This window comes from Schistocerca serialis, chromosome 3 (genome assembly GCF_023864345.2).
Source record: "Schistocerca serialis cubense isolate TAMUIC-IGC-003099 chromosome 3, iqSchSeri2.2, whole genome shotgun sequence".
Classification (NCBI taxonomy): Eukaryota; Metazoa; Arthropoda; class Insecta; order Orthoptera; family Acrididae; genus Schistocerca; species Schistocerca serialis.
The window spans coordinates 927,610,607-927,638,053 of NC_064640.1; positions in this window are offsets into that span (position 1 = coordinate 927,610,607).

The following is a 27,447-nucleotide window of genomic DNA, read 5'->3' on the forward strand; positions in this document are numbered from 1 at the left end:
CTTGTTTAGTGCATGAGACGTGTTTCACAGTAGCGAAGATGTCAAGTACTCATACCCCTTAAGATAGAGCCCATTTCACTGGACCGTTTTTCTTGTTCTGGTCCATACTAGCTCCCCCTACAATTTGGAAGTTAAAGAGCTTGCAGTAGAGGAGATGCGTTCCACAATATCGAAGATGAACAGGTGCTCATTGCTCTTAAGGTATGTATTTTATAGCGCATGATTACTACACATTTTTTCTTGTTTTGTTCCATACTACCACTTCTGAAATTCGCCTGCCCTACAATCTTAGCAAAAACAGTACCGGAACATGTAATTCCACTGTCAGAGGTATCAGAACGATTTTCGCATATAACTTTCGACCTTGTCGTTTCCAGGCCAAAGTCCCTTACCTCAAATTGGTACATCTGCCTTTCTCCATCATTCCTGAAAGTTTGCAGCATCATCACGGGATCACCGTTTATATATAACTGTTCAACGTGAACCAAATCAGTGGAGAATCAAAACGTGGATCAGCTCATCCATGTTTTTCATTCTCCACTGACTTGGATCATGTTGAAGAATGTATTGGGCTACGTTCACTAGGCGAAGTTCAGCAATGGACAATGATAAATTATTATATATAACTGTGTTTTTTACCAAGTCATACTCGAAACAATGAACTGTTCAGCAGGTTCCACAAGGAATTTCAGTGAAGTATTTGATGCTTTATTTTTTCTGACTGACAGTTAACCATAATTCATTTTCGTTTCCCAAAGTCATGATATTAGGTTTATGAGTGTAAATTTTAGGCCGAATTACATTATTTAAAAAAGTCAGAATGCCATTGTAAAGTACTGAATATTGCATTGAGACCGAGTGTAGATGCGTATAATTCAAGTTGCCAAATCTGATTTTAACATATCGGCACGTAATCCTCCGACTTCTACAGTACAATGACAAGCAAACGGAGATTAATCAGTACTGTACTATTTTGTTTCTCTGTATTGGCGGACCTACCAACAGTTAATTTTTATGATTTAGTGGCATTTCTTCAGAGTGATTTGGTCGTGTGTCGTATTTTAATTGCAGAGGTTGCCAATTATAATGAGCAAAGCAAAGCCTCCCGTACCCAACCACCATTTCATGTCCGTGTTGTATCAACACGACAAAAAATAGTAAGTGTCTCTTAATGGCATGTATGAATTAAAGGAAAAATGGATACAGCGAACATACATGTATTCTACCAATACGACTCCACTGTATAAAAGATAAATAAAATATGAAAGAAAAATTATCACTGCCTTGCCAACGTTAACTTATTTTAGTTCAGGTGAGTTTATTAGCCCATTCCTTTCACATATACTGATTACACTCATGGCGTCGAAGCTCAATTTAGCAATGCCAGTACAAGTATTTAATTAATTTTAATCGATAAAATAACACGTACGTACTTGTCAATTACGTATTATTCCCGCAGATTAGTTTCCTCCAGAATTTATACGCCCATATGCTGAAAACTTAACAAGTATTTTCCTGGTGTACTTTAATCAGATATAAGAAGAATGTATCAGCAATACCGTCAACAGTATTGTACTGCCGCGATAATTAGCCATTTGTTGCACAGAATACTGGAAACAGAGGAAAAAGAACCAAAGCGATCGCAATTGTTGAGTGGATCGGAGGTGCAGTGAAACGACTCCCCGCAATCTTCATTCTATGGCGACAATATATTCGTGCCGTACAGACCAGTTGGTTTTCATGAAACTGTATTTATTACACAGACGTTGTAAGATGGTGATTATTTGCAATTTTATGAGATGAGTTATATGGAGGCTGTTGTAACTAGTTTACTCAATGAGTAGAAGAAGGATTACATTTTGACTTCTATTTAACGTGCAGGTAGGAAGACAGCGTCTAACCCCACTGTTAGACTGCATATGCTGGCGGCTATTCCAACGAAGACGACTTCCAACTTCGACCGACCATGATTAATAAGAAGAAGGGACCAAATTAATGGTGGCACCACAACATAAACTGTTTTCATGAACATTATAAACTAGAATAAATGCCTAATGTTACTGGTAACCACGCGCACATGACGTTTCGTGGTGTCACCAGCGGCCGGTTATGAAATTTAGATCCGTTAACTTAGTAAAATGTCGAAAAAACGCAATGTTATTAATAGTTCTATATTCACCGATATAATGGTCAACTGTGGCCCTGAAAAGGACCAAGATGATGTTTTTGGTGTGAAAAGATCAGACGTCAGAGAAATATCGCGCCCATGGTACGCCCGATTCAAGTATTATCTTGGTCGGAAATCATTGCAATCTTCGTGGAGGCTCCTATCATTAAACAAGGCTATTAAGGAAAGCAAAGCTGTTAAAGCATCCGGTTCATATGACATCCGAATGGAGAAAATTCAGGATTTCGACCCAGCAACAAGAAAATGGATCCTGCAACTTTTCAACAACTGCATGAGCCAGTGCCAAATACCAAACATCTGGCAAAAGAGCAGGGTGCTAGCTCTTCTGAAAGCTGGAAAGAAAGCAAATCATCCCACGATTTTCGGACCAGTTAGCCTTTTAAGTCACCTTTATAAACTGTTCTAACGTATGATTCTGTTTAGAATCCTCCAGTATTAGACCCTCTTCTCCTACCTGAACAAGCAGGATTTCGACCAAACAGAAGCTGCCCAGGGCAACTTTTGAACTTCATTCAGTTTATAGAGGATAGCTTTGAAACCCGACAAGTAACGGGCGACATCTTCGTGAATCTCACAGCAGCGTATGATACTTTCCATCATCGGTTACTCCATGCAAAATTATACAATATGATCAAGAACGCCCACCTAGTTAGACTAATCAGCACCCTCCTCCATAACCGCAAGTTTTTTGTTGAATATCAAGGACAATGCAGTCGCTGCAGAGCACAGAAAAATGATCTACCTCAGGGAAGCGTCTTGGCTCCACTTCTCTTCAACATTTATACCAACGACAAGCCATTGACCCCGGGCACGACGAGATTCTTATGTGCAGATGACCTAACCCTTGCTACGCAGAGCTCATGCTTTGAAACAGTGGAAAGAAACCTGACAACTGCACTTACAACACCGACAATCTACTACAATCGGAAGCAACTCAGACCAAACCCTTCGAAGACACAAGCGTATGCCTTTCACCTAAAGAAAGGGAAGCCAATCGTGAGAAACATGTTGAATGGTCAGGCTACCAATTGCAGCATCATGACGCCCCTAAATACACTCCTGGAAATTGAAATAAGAACACCGTGATTTCATTGTCCCAGGAAGGGGTAACTTTATTGACACATTCCTGGGGTCAGATACATCACATGATCACACTGACAGAACCACAGGCACATAGACACAGGCAACAGAGCATGCACAATGTCGGCACTAGTACAGTGTATATCCACCTTTCGCAGCAATGCAGGCTGCTATTCTCCCATGGAGACGATCGTAGAGATGCTGGATGTAGTCCTGTGGAACGGCTTGCCATGCCATTTCCACCTGGCGCCTCAGTTGGACCAGCGTTCGTGCTCGACGTGCAGACCGCGTGAGACGACGCTTCATCCAGTCCCAAACATGCTCAATGGGGGACAGATCCGGAGATCTTGCTGGCCAGGGTAGTTGACTTACACCTTCTAGAGCACGTTGGGTGGCACGGGATACATGCGGACGTGCATTGTCCTGTTAGAACAGCAAGTTCCCTTGCCGGTCTAGGAATGGTAGAAAGATGGGTTCGATGACGGTTTGGATGTACCGTGCACTATTCAGTGTCCCCTCGACGATCACCAGTGGTGTACGGCCAGTGTAGGAGATCGCTCCCCACACCATGATGCCGGGTGTTGGCCCTGTGTGCCTCGGTCGTATGCAGTCCTGATTGTGGCGCTCACCTGCACGGCGCCAAACACGCATACGACCATCATTGGCATCAAGGCAGAAGCGACTCTCATCGCTGAAGACGACACGTCTCCATTCGTCCCTCCATTCACGCCTGTCGCGACTCCACTGGAGGCGGGCTGCACGATGTTGGGGCGTGAGCGGAAGACGGCCTAACGGTGTGCGGGACCGTAGCCCAGCTTCATGGAGACGGTTGCGAATGGTCCTCGCCGATACCCCAGGAGCAATAGTGTCCCTAATTTGCTGGGAAGTGGCGGTGCGGTCCCCTACGGCACTGCGTAGGATCCTACGGTCTTGGCGTGCATCCGTGCGTCGCTGCGGTCCGGTCCCAGGTCGACGGGCACGTGCACCTTCCGCCGACCACTGGCGACAACATCGATGTACTGTGGAGACCTCACGCCCCACGTGTTGAGCAATTCGGCGGTACGTCCACCCGGCCTCCCGCATGCCCACTATACGCCCTCGCTCAAAGTCCGTCAACTGCACATACGGTTCACGTCCACGCTGTCGCGGCATGCTACCAGTGTTAAAGACTGCGATGGAGCTCCGTATGCCACGGCAAACTGGCTGACACTGACGGCGGCGGTGCACAAATGCTGCGCAGCTAGCGCCATTCGACGGCCAACACCGCGGTTCCTGGTGTGTCCGCTGTGCCGTGCGTGTGATCATTGCTTGTACAGCCCTCTCGCAGTGTCCGGAGCAAGTATGGTGGGTTCGACACACCGGTGTCAATGTGTTCTTTTTTCCATTTCCAGGAGTGTACTTGGAATTCACTATCGATAGAACTCTGACATTCAAAACCCGATACAAGAACACCAAAATGAAAATCTCCACTCCAAACACTCGCAAACTAGTGGGGACACAGTGGGGCTCACATCCACAAACTATTCGCTCTGCTGCAATGGCACTGTGCTTTCCTGGTGTCGAATATGCTTCCCCAGTCTGGTACAGGTCATCTCATGCCAGGAAAGTAGACCTTGCTCTCAACGAAACCTGCAGGTTGATCAGAGGTTGCTTAAGACCTACCCCAACCGATACTCTCTACTACCTGGCTGGAATAGCGCCACCATGGGTACGCAGAGCAGTGGCTGCCAACAAGGAGAGACTGAAAGTGGAATAGAACAGTGTTCATCCACTGCACGGACATAATCCACCACAGCAACGGCTGAGCTCGCGAAAGAGCTTCCTGAGGACATCCGAGAGGGTCAACGTTTCACCAGAGAAGGCAAGGCTGGAGTTATGCAAGTAGTCGACGCCTCACCTGCGAGGATTGATGCCAGAAGCTGAAGAACTACCACCTGGACACAAGGAAAGCTGGATGGTGTGGAAATCTTTAAACAGATTACGATCAGGAGTTGGACGAACCATCCAGCGTTAGTCAGAGGTGCGCCTGCAGCAGCCCGATGAGCGGGTAGTGCGTCGGACGGAGCCTTCACAGTTGCGTATATGGTGAGCCATCGACACGTTGCCGTCTTTGAGAGTTCCTATGAGTGTTTTGTTTTTTTAAGCTTTTTTAGTCGTAGTCCTTTGAAGAATTGCGTAGTTAGAGATAGTGTAACGTTTATAAAAATAGAAGAATGGCGACAGTGGATTGTTATTGTAACGTTCACCTACCTATCCATTACACAGTGACTTTCATAAAATGCCTCACGAACCTTGCAGAAGTGCCAGGTTCTGTCTATACTGCAGTTTATGGGGGTTTGTCTTTTCACTTTACTAGCATCACTGGCCTTGGTTTGCTTACCTCGCATCTTCTGAAGCTGTCTCGTAGATATCGTCCCGATTGACTTTTTCTCCATATAGGCGCAGGATTCGACATGCAAAGAACAAACTGTGCTAAACTGAAATGGCAGTGTGCGAGAAAATCCAGTGCTATGAACTAGAGTTTTCAAAACATAGAATACCATTTCATTTTTATTCATTAACTTCTAGCGATAATCAAGAGACGCAAGTAAGAACCTGATTATGTTCATTCATTAAAGCAGATTCCGTCCAAGCTAACTATATTCAGTGTTGTGTCAGCTACTGTGGCATTCAGCACTGACACAAGCAAGGGAGGAAAGAAGTTTTGATGGCCAGTAGCAGGAATCAGTAATGATCTATACATGAAACTTGAAGATTAATACAACACTTTATTTCTACTTAACTTGTTCTACTTCCTACGTGCAAGTACAGAGAAAATCTACGAGGATCACTCCAAAAGAAATGCTCACAACTTTTTTCTAAAATCCATCTTTTATTCTACATGTTTGAAAGTTTTACAGTGTGTATCTACAATATTTTCATTTCTCCACATAATCTCCATCACTCTCAACTGCCTTACGCCATCTTGGAACAAGCGCCTGTATACCCGCACGGTAAAATTCTGAACCAACCTGTTGGAGCCACTGTTTGGCAGCGTGCACAAGGGAGTCATCATCTTCAAACCTTGTTCCACGAAGAGAGTCTTTCAGTTTCCCAAAGAGATGATAGTCATATGGAGCCAGGTCCGGACTGTAACGCGGGTGTTTCAGTGTTGTCCATCCGAGTTTTGTGATCGCTTCCATGGTTTTTTGACTGACATGTGGCCGTGCATTGTCGTGCAACAGCAAAACATCCTGCTTTTGCCGATGTGGTCAAACACGACTCAGTCGAGCTTGAAGTTTCTTCATTGTCGTCATATATGCATCCGAATTTATGGTGATTCCACTTGGCACGATGTCCACAAGGAAGAGTCCTTCGGAATCGAAAAACACCGTAGCCATAACTTTTCCAGCAGAAGGTGTGGTTTTGAATTTTTTCTGGGGTAAATTTGCATGATGCCACTCCATTGATTGCCTCTTCGTCTCCGGTGAAAAATGATGGGGCCATGTTTCATCATCTGTCACAATTCTTCCAAGAAATTCATCTCCACCATTCTCGTAATGTTCCAAAAGTTCGCTGCATACCGTTTTCCTAGTTTCTTTGTGAGCCACTGTCAACATCCTGGGAAACTACCTGGCACAAACCTTCTTTAACGCCAACACTTTCAATATTCTGCAAACACTTCCTTCCCCTATCCCAACGTAGCGTGACAATTCGTTCACTGTGATGCGTCTGTCAGTAGTCACCAATTCGTTAACTCTCTGCACATTGGAGTATGTGCAGTACGAGGCCTGCCGCTGCGAGGACAATCCTCAATACTGCCGTGCCCGCTTTCATCACGTAACCTGCTTGCCACCGACTAACTGTACTGCCATCGACAGCAGCATCTCCGTACACCTTTTTCAACCTCTTGTGGATGTTTCCCACTGTCTCGTTTTCACAGCACAGGAATTCTATGACAGGACGTTGCTTCTGACGAACGTGAAGTGCAGCAGCCATCTTGAAGACATGCTGTGACGGCACCACTCACGGGAACAGGTTGATCTAAGTTTGAAAATAAGCGGAAGGATGTATCTACACGCTGTAAAAGTTTCATAGATGCAGAATGAAAACTGTATTTTTACAAAAATAGTGTGCATTTCTTTTGCAGTGACCCTATTACTACTCACAGAACGCAGGCTAAGTAGCGTCTTCCTATTACTCAGCACTGATGCTCTTGCAGACTGCGACCGAACTGGACGGAGCAGAGATGGGCGGCTGGTTAAAGCAGCGTCGACAGGTGGGGGGGGGGGGGGGGGGGCGCTGAACTCTGTCTTCCTGGAGGTGTGGCGCTGCCCGCTCTATCCATTGGCATGCGGGTCAGCGCGTTCTTGATGCCATTTCGTGGCACTGCGCTGGTCGGTGTGCAGTCGATGCTTCAGGACTGCACGTTCCTTCTCCCCCCCAAAATACGACACCATTGCCGTTTAGGGAGCCATTTTAAGACAACGGGTGGGGGGTGGAGGGGGGAAGAGGGGAAAGCTGGAAGCTGGATTGCGTGGGGAACCGGAAGGCACAACTGCGGCCGACGCAGAGCCCCTGGCTGCGCCCCGAATCCGTCCTGCGCTCCGAGGGGACGTCGGTCGGTAAACTCCCAGAAAGGCGCCCACCCTTTTCCTGAGCCGGTCTGACGAAAAACGGAATGGGCAGCAATGACAACGGCAATGGCGCCGGGTCCACGGAGGGCGCAGGGACGAGCGGGGGAAGTTGAGCTGTGTTGTGTACATAGTTCCACGTAGTCAGCGCGTACACAACTTTCCCACTAGAGCGCGCCCCGCTAAGCACAACAGCGGAGGCACAGCGCTCGTCCGTCTCCGCACTACGAGATGGCACTGCCACAGAGACGGACCATATTCTGCTTCCGCCGATCCGCGTATTAATATGTAACGCAGCCAGTGAGATTGCTGCTAATGTAGAACCTTTTCTCCTCGCGGATCACACTCGCGTAGTGATACATGAACGCGCGAGGTATTATAACGAGTGTACAGACCTCCGATTAGTCAGTTTTCATTTGTCTGCACCAATCTGTACGAGTTCTACATTTGTCTGTACCAGTCTATAGTCAAGATTCAGTCTGCGCCTAATAAGATTACCATATTCCTTTACATAGCCCTGAAGATAAATGTATAGACACTTTTGTCAAGTATTAAAGATAGATGTGAGAATAAGATTAACGTACCAATACCAAAGGAACTTCAGATTGTCAATTGTAAATAGCATACAGATCCAGGTTATGTAATTTTTATGCTTGTTATTATTTTAATAAATGTGTGTGAAAATTAATCAAGTTCTGTTTAAAGTTGGTCACCATCAATCTGCTACTCTTAAGCGTGCAAGTGGCATTGCTATCGTCTGACCTAACGGCAGAAGATAAACACGCCACGATAAGACCACGAGACATATTGCTGACACTCGATTACTTCGTTAGAGCGACAAGTCAAATAATCTGATGGTGTGTGTACTGAAGGTCTTACAGTATGCACACCACAAGCTGCTACGAGAGTCTCGCAACCGACAAGCGTAAATATGGTTCTGATGGCGACGCAGCAACCCAGCAGGACCTTGAATTAAATAAATGCAAGTGCCCTAATTTCGAAGACTTGTTCCCTCCCAGCGCCTCTTGGAAAGGATAGAATCATTAGGGTGCGCTACAGAGTGTGCAGCAATTGGAGCAGCGTGCGTTGGCCCCGGGCATGTACAGGGTGTTTCAAAAATGATCGGTATATTTGAAACGGCAATAAAAACTAAACGAGCAGCGATAGAAATACACCGTTTGTTGCAATATGCTTGGGACAACAGTACATTTTCAGGCAGACAAACTTTCGAAATTACAGTAGTTACAATTTTCAACAACAGATGGCGCTGCGGTCTGGGAAACTCTATAGTACGATATTTTCCACATATCCACCATGCGTAGCAATAATATGGCGTAGTCTCTGAATGAAATTACCCAAAACCTTTGACAACGTGTCTGGCGGAATGGCTTCACATGCAGATGAGATGTACTGCTTCAGCTGTTCAATTGTTTCTGGATTCTGGCGATACACCTGGTCTTTCAAGTGTCCCCACAGAAAGATGTCACAGGGGTTCATGTCTGGCGAATAGGGAGGCCAATCCACGCCGCCTCCTGTATGTTTCGGATAGCCCAAAGCAATTACACGATCATCGAAATATTCATTCAGGAAATTAAAGACGTCGGCCGTGCGATGTGGCCGGGCACCATCTTGCATAAACCACGAGGTGTTCGCAGTGTCGTCTAAGGCAGTTTGTACCGCCACAAATTCACGAAGAATGTCCAGATAGCGTGATGCAGTAATCGTTTCGGATCTGAAAAATGGGCCAATGATTCCTTTGGAAGAAATGGCGGCCCAGACCAGTACTTTTTGAGGATGCAGGGACGATGGGACTGCAACATGGGGCTTTTCGGTTCCCCATATGCGCCAGTTCTGTTTATTGACGAAGCCGTCCAGGTAAAAATAAGCTTCGTCAGTAAACCAAATGCTGCCCACATGCATATCGCCGTCATCAATCCTGTGCACTATATCGTTAGCGAATGTCTCTCGTGCAGCAATGGTAGCGGCGCTGAGGGATTGCCGCGTTTGAATTTTGTATGGATAGAGGTGTAAACTCTGGCGCATGAGACGATACGTGGACGTTGGCGTCATTTGCACCGCAGCTGCAACACGGCGAACGGAAACCCGAGGCCGCTGTTGGATCACCTGCTGCACTAGCTGCACGTTGCCCTCTGTGGTTGCCGTACGCGGTCGCCCTACCTTTCCAGCACGTTCATCCGTCACGTTCCCAGTCCGTTGAAATTTTTCAAACAGATCCTTTATTGTATCGCTTTTCGGTCCTTTGGTTACATTAAACCTCCGTTGAAAACTTCGTCTTGTTGCAACAACACTATGTTCTAGGCGGTGGAATTCCAACACCAGAAAAATCCTCTGTTCTAAGGAATAAACCATGTTGTCTACAGCACACTTGCACGTTGTGAACAGCACACGCTTACAGCAGAAAGACGACGTACAGAATGGCGCACCCACAGACTGCGTTGTCTTCTATATCTTTCACATCACTAGCAGCGCCATCTGTTGTTGAAAATTGTAACTACTGTAATTTCGAAAGTTTGTCTGCCTGAAAATGTACTGTTGTCCCAAGCATATTGCAACAAACGGTGTATTTCTATCGCTGCTCGTTTAGTTTTTATTGCCGTTTCAAATATACCGGTCATTTTTGAAACACCCTGTAGAAGCTGCGCCGGAGACGGACTGTCGCAGGCCTGGGAGCGCTACGTTGCGAGGAAGAGCAGCAGCGCTTGCTCCCGTGTAGTTTGTTCATCGGTTGCTGGAACGTTCGCATAAATCGTTCAGCTTCTGCGTTCGACTGAAGATGAAACGGAGCACTGGTAAGGTGAGTGTGACCATTGGCTGTACAAAACTGTTCAAAGTCCTGAGCCGTAAACTGTGGTCCGTTGTCTGTAACCAACACCTCAGGCAGCAAAAAGTAGATGACAAAGCCTCAATGGTATTACGCGACATAGTCGAGTTCATAGGCACTGCTAACGGATGCTTGCTAAAAGGGGAAACAACAATAAGTCAACAAGGGTTCCAAAAGGGACCAACAAAGGCAATATGCACTCGTTGCCGCGGTGATTCAGACTTTGACCAAACTGCAAATGTTTGCGGCGGGGCCGATAGAGTTTCAGCACAAGCCAGACCCTTGGACGACATTGTTCAATGTGGGCGTCCATGCCTAGCCAAGTACAGTGATGACACACTAACAGTTTTGTGCGTACGATTCCCTAATGCCCTTGGTGGAGCAATCGCAAGACATCTTGTTGCAACACTTTAGAAATAAAAATGGCTCCGATGGCTCTGAGCACTATGGGACTTAACTTCTGAGGTCATTAGTCCCCTATAACTTAGAACTACTTAAACCTAACTAATCTAAGGACATCACACACATCCATGTCCGAGGCAGGAGTCGAACCTGCGACCGTAGCGGTAGCGCGGTTCCAGACTGTAGCGCCCAGAACCGCTCGGCCACTCCGGCCGGCACTTTAGAAATAAGCACACACGTTTGTCCAGAGTCATTTTGCAATAAAATCACACCATGTTGGGAGGAGAGGCTGCTCCCACGAGCAAAAAGAATTCTGAATATTTTTCACTGAACGAAGCAAAGCAGTACGGTTGTAATGTAACAAAAGATTCAAGTGAAGGCCTGCTTCTTCCTATGCTGTAGTGGGAAAGTCTGCAAAATTCAGTGTCCTGCACATCCATCTGACAACAAGATGCGGCAGTAGCATCGCTTTCAGAATCAGGACAAACTGGAACGCGAGAAAGGGCGTCAGCATTCGCATGCTTCGGCGTGGGTGGTACAATATTTCGTACTGATACTGTGACAATAACTAAGCCCAATATTGCAGCTTCTGAGCCGTGCGTGGCGGAACAGGTTTGGATGGATGAAACAAAGACTGAAATGGATTATTGTCCGTCACTAGGTAAAACTTCCGACGAAACAAATAACGGCAAAACCCTTCGTCATGCCATAGACAGCGCTTCCTTCTCGATTTGGGAGTAGTTACATTGAGTCTTAGTTAATAACTTGGAAGCGAAAGCAATCGGCCTATCCTGAGAGTCTGCGCGAGAGCACAGCTCCAGTTCCGTACGAAGAAGCGTCCAGAGCCAAAACCACAGGCTTAGCGGGGTCGAGATGAACAAGGCATCTGTCACTCAGCAAGAAATTTTTAAGTTACTGGAATACGCCCTAACACTCTTTGGGCCAAAAAAGGCACATTCTTCTGGCGCAAACAATGCAACGGAGCCGCCATCTGGTCTCCGTTGGGTATAAATTGGATATGTCAACTGCCCGAAACTGACACGTTTCGCGGGGCGTGAATTTGCCGGATGGCCAGAAAATATGACTGAAGGAGATGAACACCTTGGCTATTAAGAGCATGGACTAGGTACTGAATTTCAGTCTGCAAAAAGGCACATTTGTACAGGCGGAACTTCAAACCTGCAGCTGAAAGTACTTGAAAAAGCGTACGAAGATTACTTATATGTTCCTCCGGTGTACGCCCTGGCACCACAGTATCGTCTAAGTAATTTGAACAGAATAGGACATTTGCAGTAAGCTGTCCTAAGTAGCGTTCGAATATGGCAGGCGCGAAAGCGCTACCAAAGGGTAAGAGCAAAAATTTGAACAACCCTAAATGTGTGTTGACCACAAAAACTTTCTGAGACTACTCATGGAGTGGAATTTGCAAATACGCGTCGCGCAAGTCAGTTTTTGAAAAACAGCGGCCTGCACCAAACCTGTCCATGAATTTCTCAGGGCGAGGTAATGGGTAAGTATCAATTATTGTTTGTGGATTCACAGAGGATTTGAAGTCAACACAAAGACAAAGTCTTCCAGAGGGTTTGGTAAGAAGCCTATTGACTAGCCTGGATGGGAGCAATAACATCACTGTATTGCCATTCCTTAAGTTCACTTGCAACTTTGTCTCTAAGTGTATGAGGTACGGGATGAGTTCCAAAAAACTTAGGTTGCGCATTGTCCCTTATAATGTGTGCCACAAAATTGTTTACTCTGCCAAGTCCTTCAGAAAATAAATGAGGAAACTCCTCAATCACCCGAGTAACACTGTTTTCTGTGTTGAAAGCAGAAATAGAAAGTACATTGTCCTGAATACGAATACCAAACAAATCAAATGAATCTAACCCAAAAATATTTTCGCAGTCTCATGAACGCAAAATGCTAAAGCCATTGTTCTAGTGTGAGACTGGAATGTGGCAGGCAAACTACATGAGCGAAGCACTGGAATGTCCTGACCATTATACGCAGTTAAGTTGCGTGCAAGGTTTTGTCAACTGTGGTGAGGCCATCTGTTCGTAAGTGGCACGATTAAGCAATGTAACAGATGCGCCAGTGTCCAACAAAAGACCCACATAGCGTCCAGCAATGACTAAGTTTACGTATAGTTTGTTTGACTGTTGTTGCATATCACGAGGGCGGGGTGACGGCATATCCTGAATTTGGTCATTACTGTTAGCGGTAGCTTGTTTGAAAAAAACTACATTCACGGAATGAGAAGGTGCTCCGCACTTACAAGAGCGAACGTGGGTAATGTTCTTCTTCTGTTGCAAGCACAGAGATTGTACATGACGTGGCTTTCCCCAAGCAATGCAAGTCGCGTTCCCCGAAGGGCAATTTTGTCTTTTATTTGTGGAAAAGCAGTGGGGACATGTTTTCACAGCAGACACCGCGTTGACGCTTGTTTACTCTTGCCACGGCGTGCTGGCCTGCTCGTGTGTGGGTGTGGCTCGCAAGGCCGGACCTGTTTGTCACTTAGCGTTACACTGCGGGTTCCAGCTGCCTCAAAGTTTTCCACAGCCCTATCACACGAGTCCTAATGATCAATAATTTGTAACACTTATTTCAAAGGAGGATGAGAATGTTTAAGGATTTCTTCATGAATTCTACTGTCTGGCACGTTGTACGTAATGGCATCACCAATCATTGCGTCACTATAGTACTGTCCGTAGCCATATTGAAAACGACGCTGTCATGTCAAACCATGACGTTTAGTGACCCACTGACGGTACCTGTATGTCTGTTCTGGCATTTTCCGCAATCGAAAGAACTTGTAACGAGCTACAGCAACCTGCACCTGATCCTCATAATACTTAGTGAGGATGCAAACTACATCTTCAAAAACTAGCAACTCCGGCCTACTAGCCGGGAGTAATTTCTGAGCGAGGTGGTGAATTCCTGTGCTGGCCATTGGCAAGAAATAAAAAAGTTGCACAGTACCTTGCACTTTATGTGTAGTACAATGAGCGACGAACTGAGCGTAGTACTCGTTCCGCTCTTGTTATTAACGAAAAGTAGATTGCCGTCATCAGCTACGACATTTGTTGATTCTCAAACTGAATAAACTGCATTAGATCAAAGACAGCAGCAACAAGAGGCGATAGGCGCAAGTAGTATAGGAGGAGGGTTAGAGGCCATTTTAATGAGAGGAGTGCTGCAACAAAACAGTTACATGTAGAAGCAAAGAAAAAGAAAGAACAATTAGCAGTAATGTGCCTCTGAAAGAAAAAAGAGAAATATTAGTGACGCGATGTGACGGAGCGGTGAAGAGCGAAGACAGCGTTGGTTCTGGAATTCTTGTCACCAGATGTTGTGCCGACTACTGTGGTAGGCAACACCGACACGAAAAAGGATGGAGAGAAGTTGCGATGGCCGGTAGCAGGAATCCAAAATGATCTGTCCATTAAACTTGAAGATAAATATAACACTTTATTTCTACAAAGAAGAGGACCATTATTTAACTTGTTGTACCTCCTACGTGCAAGAACACTGACAATCTACACTGAAGCGCCAAAGAAACTGGTATACGGATCCGTATTCGAATACAGAGATATGTAAACAGGCAGAATACGGCGCTGCGGCCTATATAAGACAAGTGAGTGTTTAGTAAGACGAGATTACTCTCCATGTGGCTAATTTACGATTGACAGGCGAAGCAAATAAATTTGTGTTGTACAACGAAGCTCTCGATAAATCACAAACACTCCAACAGTTGGCTGACGGTTTATGGCAACGTTATCGGAAGCGAACTAACGCAGGGTTTTTCCGGGAAAAACTGAGTACTTTAACAATCATAATACCAGTAGACCCAAAACGCATAAGCGGATAGAGTCTTGCTGTGGGAAGCTGGAAATAGAGCTTTGGATGTTTTTTTGCGTGGTATCCCAGCCAATATGTCGCGTAGAAAAAATGGCTCTGAGCACTATGGGACTCAACTTCTGAGGTCATTAGTCCTCTAGAACTTAGATCTAGTTAAACCTAACTAACCTAAGAACACCACACACATCCATTCCCGAGGCAGGATTCGAACCTGCGACCGTAGCGGTCACATGGTTCCAGACTGCAGCGCCCAGGACCGCACGGCCACTTCGGCTGGCATGTCGCGTAGAGAAGCAAGGAAAATCCTGAGGATCTGGCTGCAGCTCTTCCGGCCGCAAAGCAATTGGAAGAGATCGAAATTGTTGCAAGAATAGATACAGACCACAATTTTTTTTTTCTGCAGTAGTAAAGTGTAATAGATGTGACTGTGAAGGCTATGTACGGAAGCAGTGTCAGCAATCGGAATGCTATATGTGTGGCTAAGTTGAGCACTGACCACAGGATTGAGGGAAGGGAAGGCAGTGGAAACGAATGTCAACAGTAGCAGCTGTTAAACGCAAATAAGACTGCTTCAACGGTCATAAGGCATCCCCAATGGGAAGTAGCGCTGTACAAATAGATACACAGACGGAATGCTGCTTGTCAGGCTTTTTGAGAAGGAAAGAACATAAATTTCTGGTGGACACAGGCTGGCACGTGTCAGTCGGATATTTAGGCAGGCGGAGACTGAGGCCCCACGGTAAGAAATGCGTGGAGTGATTGATAATAATGTAGAGTCTTTGAGTACGTCGTTGCCAACTTTCAGTATCAGTACTAGGGATTTCCATGAGCATATGTAAGTGTAAGGCTATTCATCAATTCTTGGGGTAGATTTTCTCGACAAACGTCATGGAAAAATATATCTTCCGCATTATGCAGTACAACTCAGTGTAGGACTTTGTTTCCATTAGGGCATACAGCTGCAATGAAAGTAACGTCGCAAGGCATACCCCTCATGGAGCTGTGGCCAACTGAACTGTGAACAGGTATGCTAAGGGTTTGTTGTCATGATAAAATACCAACAGGAAAAGGGAAGCTAGTGTTGGTTTGTATTGATACTTAATTCCCATTGAAGCGCTGTATGTGGTAGAGCCACTAAGAAAATACGAGGAATTATACAAAATACATTGTTTCGTGCGCATAAGCATAGCGTGTGTAAGTAATACTAACGGTGAATTTATTGTTCCTGTAAGCCTGGATAAGATCACCATGGCCTTGGTTAGTCTGTTGAAGCCCTTAATCGTAGTGTCTTACCGGAGGCAAGAAAGAACTAAAGATCAGGTTTCAACGCACTTTATTTTAACTAAAATGTCTTCTTGGCATGCACTAATTTCCAAACGCAAGAACAACAAGGAGCACAACAATCCTTGTTGTGGCAAAAGCCAGATAAGAGCACAGGAAAATGAAAAGAAACTAATAACCAAAATACTACTCTATATTATTACAAAGATATAACTTTCTATTAAAGGCTTTGGCAAGTGTCTACTAGGCTAGAGCCGACGTAGGTATTGGCCAGAGGTGTCCTAGCTGTAGGTACACACTGCCGGTCTGTCTCTGCTGGCTTAAAACGGCGATTCGGCGGAGTACTACACGTGGTCACATTAGTTCCAATTGGTGGATCTCTGTCACATAGCTTTTCACGAAGTAGTTCCGTGTTTATGTGGTAAGTCTGTTGATGTTTACATCCACTGGTGAAGTTTTGATCTGAGCTCCTGAAGGGAGGTCGGCAGCCCACCTTGGTTGTCTGTTGTGTGGGCCCTCTAGCTGATAAGAGACCACTACGACATTTCTCCCCTGGAAAAAGAATGCACAGCACAGCAAACGTCCATAGGTGTAGGATCACCCTGGTCGACGTCCATAGAAAGAGTGAGCTGGAGTGCAGGTGGGAGGGTGAGAAGTCTCGGGAACAAGGATAGATAAGGGAGAGTGGAACAGTCGGCTGTGAAGTGTGTCTGCTGGACTTTTACTGGGATGGGGTGGGGGGGGGGGGGCGGTGCAGTATGCAGCCAAAAAAAGAAGCACGGCCTCCTCCAGCGGGTAATGTCTCAGCAGCTTATCAAGCTGGGTCCTGCAAAATCCCAGTGGAGACGTTCCCATGGAGCAAGTGCATCTCGCCGTGAAAAATACAGGCTCAGGGGTGCTGCTGAACGTGTTTGGCTTGTGGTGTAAGCCGACACGAGGGAGGCAATGTCTTTATACAATCTGCGCGAATAAAGGTCTCGGCAGGCCAGCTGTTTGTTGAGGACTATTCCCCAATGGCCAGTTTGGAGGAGGTTGAGAACACGACGGCGGAATGCATGTGGTATGACCACCCGCAGAACGTCTGAATCACTATGGAAAAGGATGACACCACTGCAGAAAAAGAGACTCTGCCGATGATCCCAAAAATCCAGGTACTACGACGGCTGGTCAGTCAACCCACAGCGATTTGGTGGGGAAGAGCTTGCAGTGTTTGATCCTTAGCGGTGGCCCGCTGGACCGCATCAGCATCCACCGGAAGCACGTCCAGAGCTGCGTCCACGTTCGGTTCCACATGGAAACAAACCAAGGGGGATGTGTCAAACTCATGGTCCGCTCCAGCAGGCAGCTGGGAAAGACAATTGGCCGTTCAGAGGTGAGATAGACAATATCGAAGTCGAACGTCACCAGGTAGAGCATCCAACAGTGGAGGCGGCGCTCTGTCCAGGTGGGCACTGCGGCACCCAGGTGAAACAAGGGTTTCTGGTAGATCTACAGAGTGAAATGACGACCATACACGAAATCGTAGAATTTCGTCAGGGCGAAAACCAGCGCCTAAGCTTCCTTTTCAATTTAACTATATTTGGTTTGAGTGCTGGTCAATTTTTGGATGTGAAAGCCACTGGCCTCTCAACGGCGTTGACCACTTGCGAGAGGACGCGCCCAGGCCATAGTACGATGCATCGGCAGCGACGATAAGGGTCAGAGAAGGGTTGTAAGCGGCCAGACAAGGAGGGCGGGAGATAGCCTACTTGAGACTTGAGGAAGCCTGCTCACGTGCCACATCCCAAAACCAGCGCACACCCTTGCGCAACAACCCAGTCAGGGGCTCCGAAATCTCGGTGGCGTGGGGTATAAAGCGCCAATAATAGTTGATTTTACCGTTGCTTCATGTTGGGGGGAGGGGGTAGGTTTTGAATGACCTCGACATACTCCTTAAAGGCATGTAGGCTGCGGGCAACTATTGTGAACCCGAGATAACTGACCTCGGGCGCAAAAAAGTCACACTTTTCTTTCCGGCAACACAGGTTAGCATTGGAAAAAACCTGAAAAAGCTTATCCAGCTTGTCCGTGAGGTCCACCGCAGACGAACCACCGAAGATGACATCGTCTAGGTAATTTGCCGCACGAGGCAGCTGACTTGTAAGGTGTTCCAAATAACGCTGGAAAATAGCGGGGCGCTGGCAATGCCAAATGGGAGGCGGTTGTACTGGAAAAGGTCACATAGGGTATTGGTGACCAGGATCTGCTGCGATTCCTCGTCCAACGGCAGCTGCAAATAAGCATCGCACAAATCAATTTTGGTGGAAACAGTGGAACCCGCAAAACGTGTGAGTATGCCATCCACCAATGGGACAGGATATGCATCAATGGTGGACTGAGAATTTACCATGACCTAAAAACCACCACAGATGCGTAAAGCACCGTTCGGCTTCTTGAATAACATGATAGGCGTCGCCCAGCGACTGTGCACTATGGGAGAAAGAATGCCTTCGTCTTGTAAGCGGCGAAGTTCCACCTAGAGCCTATCTCGGAGAGCAAAGGGGACCAAGTGGGCCTTAAGGGGAGTTGGAACGCCCTATCCTAACAATGCTAAATTTAGTGACTTGGCTTCCCTGTATTTCAGGAACCACTGTAGTCATTTACATGAAACTTTTACAGGACATTAAACTGTATGTTCTGAGTCTGCTGAACTACAATAATTGCATTTGAGCCTCTGCTTTCGGAAATACAACTTTTTAATTACACAGTTAAAATTTTGTGTACTTTTTTGTATGTTATCCTAAATCACTTTAATTATACATAACATTATGTTCTTCTTTTAGTTCAGTAGACTCAGGATATGTATGTTATTACTCCCTGAAAATTTGAATACTCTACTCGAAGTGGTTTCTGAGATTTAGGGAAAAATGTAACAGAAAATGTAAATTTTAAGGAATGACTTCTAAAGGTTCAAAAGACTGTACTTCACTTAATATATGATCAATTTTTTTTTTTTATTTTTAGTCACTCAGAAGCACCCTGCACCATACTGTATATCATCCTCTTGATCTTTTTCCAAGATTTTTCTTCTTTTCTTCTTTCTAGACTCCATAGTGATGAACTGTGCTGCATACTCTGCTTTATCAATGCACAATGCAGACATTGTCCATCTATTCAAGTTCTCTGATGCAGTTTGCTCCAGAATTAATTCCCATATGCTGTAGCACTTTCACCCTACCGATGTTGCCATCATTAAAAGTAATAACAGCATCACTGACACCAGAATTTAGTGTCTTCATTCCAACAAAAACATTTTTCAGTAAGCAAGTCCATATAAGATTATTGAACGACTCATTGGGATTTTCAGTCTCACCATGCAGACAGTTCTTCATTAATTCAGGCTTTGCCAGGTCTCTGTAAATGGGATGGACTGTTTATGGCTGTATGACTGTTTGAGTATTGGGCATTGCAGTAATTGCACCATGAATCAGGTCCAGGAGGGCAAAGGTGGTGCACTGGGTTTTTCATCAGTTGATAGTCTATGGAAGTGGGTGACTCATACTGTGTGCTTCAGTGTCAACAAATCCTCAATATTATTTCTAATGGCCATCCCATAATACTGCTGTAGCTCACCAATCCTTTTTTCTCGGAAAAACGATAGCACTTCGACATACTGAGCGATGACAAGTTACTCTCTCACCTATTTTTTTGCATATGGAAAATTATTGAAGATTTTATTGCAACATGACACACCTTCAGTGAGGCTATAGAAAGTTAATGGCCTGAGAAGACGTTGATGGAGCTTGGTAGGGCGCTAAAGGCATGAGGTATTTTTATGATTCTTAGCTCGTAGAAACGGCATATTGGGTGGGAGTTGACAGCAATTGGCAGCGAGCCAATCCCTTAGTAAATCTTGCTGGACAGGCCCACAACCATACAGGACAGACAGGGCAGCCCCTCGTCAAGACAGATCTCCAGCAGAACAACGCCGTGATACCTGTCATAGCGCCAACAGAAGGCCTGTGCTGGGGTAACGGTCTGAAGGAACGTATCTAAACAGTGGAGTCGTAAACCGAGCATTGTGTGCAGAGCCACACATAATAAAAGTTCACAAGTTTTTGTGTTCGCCGAAAGTGCAAAATACGCCAGTGAACAACTTCCGCCAGCACCTAGGACTAACAATCTCCAAGGCACAGGCGATTTAGATAAAGATCTTTAAGATTGTATCTGTTCGCTTGTTGCCGTGAGAAACAACATGACTTCAGAGAAAATCATCTTCCCCCACCATGAAAACTTAAAAAAGGCAGTAATTGCCGGTTTCTTTATTTCTAGAGACGCAGGTTTCTTAACTCTTGCCCTGTTCGACATGAGTTTGTGCTGTCATGTGGGAGGGGAGATTTAGCGCCTCTAGAGCCCTGTGATTGGCTCAATGCGGCGTGAAGGCGGTGTCGTTCGTGCACTTTATGGTAAAACGGATTATTTTTATCTGGAGGGGTGCAAGGCACTTGGTGCTGGACTTTGGTCTGGTAGGAGACTTCTGGTCGAAGCTCTGGCATGTGTTGTTGGTACTTGGGACCTGTTCTGAGACTGACTTCACTTGCGAGTCGTTTAGACTGGGGAGCCTGTGGTGAAGTTTTTATTGTACCGACAGTGTGACTTCAAACGTCTCCAACTGCTCGATTGCCGAGGGCACTCTTATTCGTTTTTGGTTTACCAAACTTGATGTTTGGTATCCTTGTGCACTCTGTCGTATAAGTGAACCAAATTGGTCCATGGTATGACCAGTGAACGGGTGTGTCACGCACTGAAATCCACCATGATTTCAGGGCTCTGGTAGAGAGTAAATTGCGATCCATCTGCCTGATGGCTAGACCGTGAGATTTCTGCATTTCTTTCGTGGCCGCGATCGATTCACAGGTGCCGCCTCCACGTCTCACCTCCGCCGCACACATCTCGCCAGCTGCAAGTTACATTGCCGCACGAATCGAACAGGGTAACGTACTGCCGCTTCGGCATTGTCAGGGCGTACAGATCTCAATTGCCACTTGCTCTCAGCTGCACCTACGTAGAGAAACTTCAGCAGATTTGATCAATCAAAGTCTGCTCAGCGTCAGATCAATTCAGATTGCGTTATACACATTTTTAGGGCCAGAGTACTTGACTCACTCCACTAGTTAAACTGTCTCTGCCACCCAGGATCCTTGTCCAGTGTAGTCTTAAATCATCCGTTGGTTGTTTACAGTATTCAATCAATAACTTGTTTAGCATAATTTACGTCTGTTTAGAAAACATAAATGTTGTTAGAACACTAAAATTATGCCAACATTCTCAATCATTTATATAGTCCCACTAGGCAATGACAGGTAACCCTAGTGGGGACTGTTTAAATGATTGATTGTCGTACCATGGACCAATTTCGCTCACTTATCCGATAGAGCGCACAAGGATACCAAACATCAAAATTGGTAAACCAAAAACGAATAAGTGTGCCATAGGCAATCGAGCAGTCGGAGACGTTTGAATTCACGTAATGTCGAGCAGTACGTGAAGGACTGCGTACCTTGTGCACAAAGAGCTGATCTTAGTCGTCAAGAAATCCCTTTGCAAAGATTACCAGAGGTGTTTCAATTCTTTCAAGTGATTGAGCTGGATAACTTAAGACTGTTTAAGAGGACACCAGCTGGAAATGAAAATGTACTTACAATTGTAGATCATTTATCAAGGTTCCCTGAAATTGTGATAATTCCTCGCCAGCAAGCTAGTATAATAGCCCAGGCTTTACTTAACAGCCGGTTTCTTAAATTTTGGGTGCCTGATACCTTACCTACGGATTATAGCACAAATTTTGTATTAGACGTGTTGAAGCATTTTTTTACATACTTCATATCCAGAAGTTACAAACGAGGCCATTCCATCCGCAAACGCCTGGCAGAATGGAAAAAGTTCATGGGATCATCTCTAAAATATTGAGTTATTATGTTAATAACCATCATAAGGATTGGGATAAATATCTATAACATGTAGTCTGCATGTAAAATTGTAAACTACATACTGTTTCAGGTCTCTCGCCCTTTGAGATGGTGTTCGGTATGAAAATTCCATCCCCGTTTAATGTCATGATTCCTAGACTAGGACCAGTTAAAAAATTGCGAAAAGAAAATGGGAGGTATGATAGAATGTAAAGGAAGCCAATATTAAAACTTTGGAGTGACAGGAACAGCCTGTACAATGTGTGGGAAAATTGCCACAATGTCGAGTTGGTCGGTGGATATTAGTCACCAACCACTACAGGCCTAAGCAAAAGACAAAAAAATTCTTGACTAGGTATCAGGAGCCTTATCAAGTCATTAAGATGACTTCTCCAGTGAACGTGGAAGGGCACTTTCCTATTAAAATCTCTGTTGACCATGTAAGTCGGGGATTGTATTAAACATTTCAGAACAATGGTGAATACGTTGCCACAAGTCCCGACAATGGATTCAGTGTTCAGGAAAACGAGTATAAAAGTGAATCATCGTATATCAGTGGACAATCAGTATGTGCAGAGAGGTCACACAGCAAATAGTAGTATTTGGGTTTATTTGTGTAATGTCTAAGACCTGTTTAATGTATGTGTTATTCTCGTTAGATTGTATTGTGAGGTTTCTCGACGACCGGATGTTTTACCGATCAGTCATCAACGTACCTTAAGACAATGACCGAATTTCGCATATTGCAGGCTGCATTCATAGAGTTGCATAGGGAAGAGCGAAGTAACAAGATTCTCACCATGGTGCAGAGTGAATACGAGGAACTGAGGCTATCTTATGGAAGACAGAGGTCAACTGACGCAAGTGACTGACACTGTACCACCGATGCTAGTTCTTAGGAAAAGATGGCGGTTGGATACAGGAGGCAAACCTTAACTACAGTGTTGGAAACAGCGGATAACGAAGATATCCAGGAGCTGAATAACACGATTAGCTAAGTGCAAACGATCGCAGACAGTACAAAAATCGCAGCAGAGTAGCCTACCGCGCAAATGTCGAATTTGGAGCAGAACGTTCTGAATAATACCTAAATGTTAGGTGAGTTAACCGTCGAGTTAGCCCAATGCACCAGGTATACAATGAAAACAGTGAACAGCAATTTGAGGCAAATACACAAACGACTGAGCTTACTGAACAGCAAACTAGCAGTAGCCACGCTATTACTGGTATTATCAGATAGACTCAACGATGCGAAAATTAGAGTGAGCTCGTTACAGGAAGCAATCTACCATGCAGTAAGCATATCACTGAGTTCCGTATTACTGCCACAACAATTCTTGACAGGATAGCACGTAGTGGAAAAATAATTTCCTGTAGAACTACGACATGTAACAGAGGTGTCGTAAAAGAACTTAACAACGTTTTACCACATAGCAACTGTGGAAAAAAATGCAGACAGATCAAACGTTTTACCACACAGCAACTGTGGAAAAGAAAACAGACAGATCAAAGTTGTACGTATTGATTAGACTACCAATGATGAGGTTGGAAACGCAGTATCCATTTTATACTATTCACTCTTATCTTATGTGGAGAACGACGCTCAAATAGGTACAAGTAAAGAAGCGAGAGGTGTTAATAATTCCTGAACGCAGAGCAGCTTGCACTCTTATCTACATCTACATCTACATTTATACTCCGCAAGCCACCCAACGGTGTGTGGCGGAGAGCACTTTACGTGCCACTGTCATTACCTCCCTTTCCTGTTCCAGTCGCGTATGGTTCGCGGGAAGAACGACTGCCGGAAAGCCTCCGTGCGCGATCGAATCTCTCTAATTTTACATTCGTGATCTCCTCGGGAGGTATAAGTAGAGGGAAGCAATGTATTCAATACCGCATCCAGAAATGCACCCTCTCGAAACCTGGACAGCAAGCTACACCGCGATGCAGAGCGCCTCTCTTGCAGAGTCTGCCACTTGAGTTTGCTAAACATCTCCTACCACTATCACGCTTATGCAAATACCCCTGTGACGAAACGCGTCACTCTTCTTTGGATCTTCTCTATCTCCTCTGTCAACCCGACCTGGTACGGATCCCACACTGATGAGCAATACTCAAGTATAGGTCGAACGAGTGTAAGCCACCTCCTGTGTTGATGGACTACATTTTCTAAGCACTCTCCCAATGAATCTCAACCTGGCACCCGACTTACCAACAATTAATTTTATATGATCATTCCACTTCAAATCGTTCCGCACGCATACTCCCAGATATTTTAAGGAAGTAACTGCTACCAGTGTTTGTTCCGCTATCATATAATCATACAATAAAGGATCATTCCTTCTATGTATTGGCAATACATTACATTTGTCTATGTTAAGGGTCAGTTGCCACCCCCTGCACCAAGTGCCTATCCGCTGTAGATCTTCCTGTATTTCGCTGCAATTTTCTAATGCTGCAACTTCTCTGTATACTACAGCATCATCCGCGAAAAGCCACATGGAACTTCCGACACTATCTACTAGGTCATTTATACAGGGTGTTACAAAAAGGTACGGCCAAACTTTCAGGAAACATTCCTCACTCACAAATAAAGAAAAGATGTCATGTGGACATGTGTCCGGAAACGCTTAGTTTCCATGTTAGAGCTCATTTTAGTTTCGTCCACCTACGCTCAATGGAAAACGTTATCATGATTTCATACGGGATACTCTACCTGTGCTGCTAGAACATGTGCCTCTACAAGTACGACACAACATGTGGTTCATGCGCGATGGAGCTCCTGCACGTTTCAGTCGAAGTATTCGTACGTTACTCAACAACAGATTCGGTGACCGATGGATTGGTAGAGGCGGACCAATTCCATGGCCTCCACGCTCTCCTGACCTCAACCCTCTTGACTTTCATTTATCGGGGCATTTGAAAGCTGTTGTCTACGCAACCCCGGTACCAAATGTAGAGACTCTTCGTGCTCGTATTGTGGACGGCTGTGATACAATACGCCATTCTCCAGGCCTGCATCAGCGCATCAGGGATTCCATGCGACGGAGGGTGGATGCATGTATACTCGTTAACGGAGGACATTTTGAACATTTCCTGTAACAAAGTGTTACTGTTGCTGTGTGTTTCCATTCCATGATTAATGTGATTTGACGAGAAGTAATAAAATGAGCTCTAACATGGAAAGTAAGCGTTTCCGGACCCATGTCCACATAACATATTTTCCTTCTTTGTGTGTGAGGAATGTTTCCTGAAAGTTTGGCCGTACCTTTTTATAACACCCTGTATATATTGTGAAAAGCAATGGTCCCATAACACTCCCCTGTGGCACGCCAGAGGTTACTTTAACGTCTGTAGACGTCTCTCCATCGAGAACAACATGCTGTGTTCTGTTTGCTAATATTGTGGCGTAGATTAACAGCCACGCCACTCGGAAGTAGCCGAAAGGCACGCGTTAACTCACGCAGGCTAGAGATAGGTCTGAAACAGGATACGTAATGAATGCTATAAAGAAAAGTACGTAGCTGCTGGAATACTTAACTTTAATCCATCCTTGTTGTACATCGCTATTGACGATACAAGTGAGACTCTGTATATTCAGGCAATAAACTACTAATGGCGCCTTGCTAGGTCGTAGCCATTGACTTAGCTGAGTGCTATTCTAACTATCTGCTCTGCAAATGAGCGAGGCTTCGTCAGTGTGCATCACTAGCTACGTCGTCCGTACAACTGGGGCGAGTGCTAGTCCGTCTTTCGAGACCTGCCGTGTGGTGGCGCTCGGTCTGCGATCACTAACAGTGGCGACACGCGGGTCCGACATGTACTAATGGACCGCGGCCGATTTAAAGCTACCACCTAGCAAGTGTGGTGTCTGGCAGTGACACCACATTCCTCCCCCGCAAATCAGCGAACGGTCGTGTCAGAAGGCTTCCGCCCGCCGTGGGGAGGACCCCATGTTGACGTATGCGATGAGGTGGGGAGCCTAACAACAGGCGAGGCTGTGCCACCCGCACCCTGCCATTCGGTCCGAGGGGAGCTAGGAAACGCCTGAAAACCTAGTCCAGGGTGCACGTCAACAGGCGGTGTATGCGTCCGTAGAGAGACAGGAGGGGCCGAAGGGTCGACCTCCATGGCGTCGGGGTACCCGACGCGCGAAGACGCCATGTGGTCCGGAGCGGGCAAGAGTTCCATGGCGGAGGACAGCTGGTCACGGGAAGCAATCGGCGGCGCGTGACCCAGGGAGGCGCTTGGCGGTTGCAGCGAAGCGTCTACTGCGGGCGGCGCCGGCGGGAGACCAAGCGGTGGCGGCAGCGGCGGCGGCGACGCGTCGCCATGGGGCAAAATGGAAGGCAGCGTCGGTAACACGTGGGGATGAGGCGAGCCAGTAGATGGGTCCCCAGGGCGCTCACCGGACGGCACCGTCGCTGAAAGCAGACGGGGAGCGGCAGAACCCAGGCGACGACAGAGGCGCAGCTGATTGAGATGCCGACGCACCTCACCAGAGGCCCCCAAAACCAAATACATCGCGCGGCCGAGGCAGCAAAGAATGCGCCCTGCGAGCCAACGCCGTGAACCTCGATAGTTGCGATAGAATACAACGTCGCCTGGAGCAAAAGCAGGTGGCTGCCGCTGCACAGGAACCGGATGCGGCGGATGTAGCAAAGACATCAAGGTTCGATGAGGACGACCGTGGAGCAACTCGGCCGGCGAGCGACCATCTCGGGGCTGAGAGCGATACGTGGACAAAAAGAGCAATAACGCGTCCTCCCGATAATGCGACTCTTTCAACTTCAACATCTGTGACTTGAAAGTCCGGACCAATCGTTCAGCGGCACCGTTTGACTGAGGCGAAAACGGCGCGGATGTCAGATGTTGAATACCATTAGACTTGCAGAAAGACTGAAATTCCGCAGACATGAATTGTGGGCCATTGTCGGAAACAATAGTCTGCGGAAGACCTTCAATGCAAAAGATAGCAGACAACGCTTGGATGGTGGCAGATGACGTCGTGGAAGACATCCGGACAACAAAAGGAAAATTACTGAAGGCATCTACCACAACCAACCATCTAGCATTCCAGAATGGACCAGCAAAATCGATGTGCAAGCGTTGCCAAGGGGAAGTGGCTTTGGGCCCTGCAAAGAATTTCTGCGGTGGTGGGGATTGTTGTTCAGCACACGCCATGCAAGAAGAGCACATATTTGTAATCGCAGCATCGATTCCGAACCAAGTACAGTG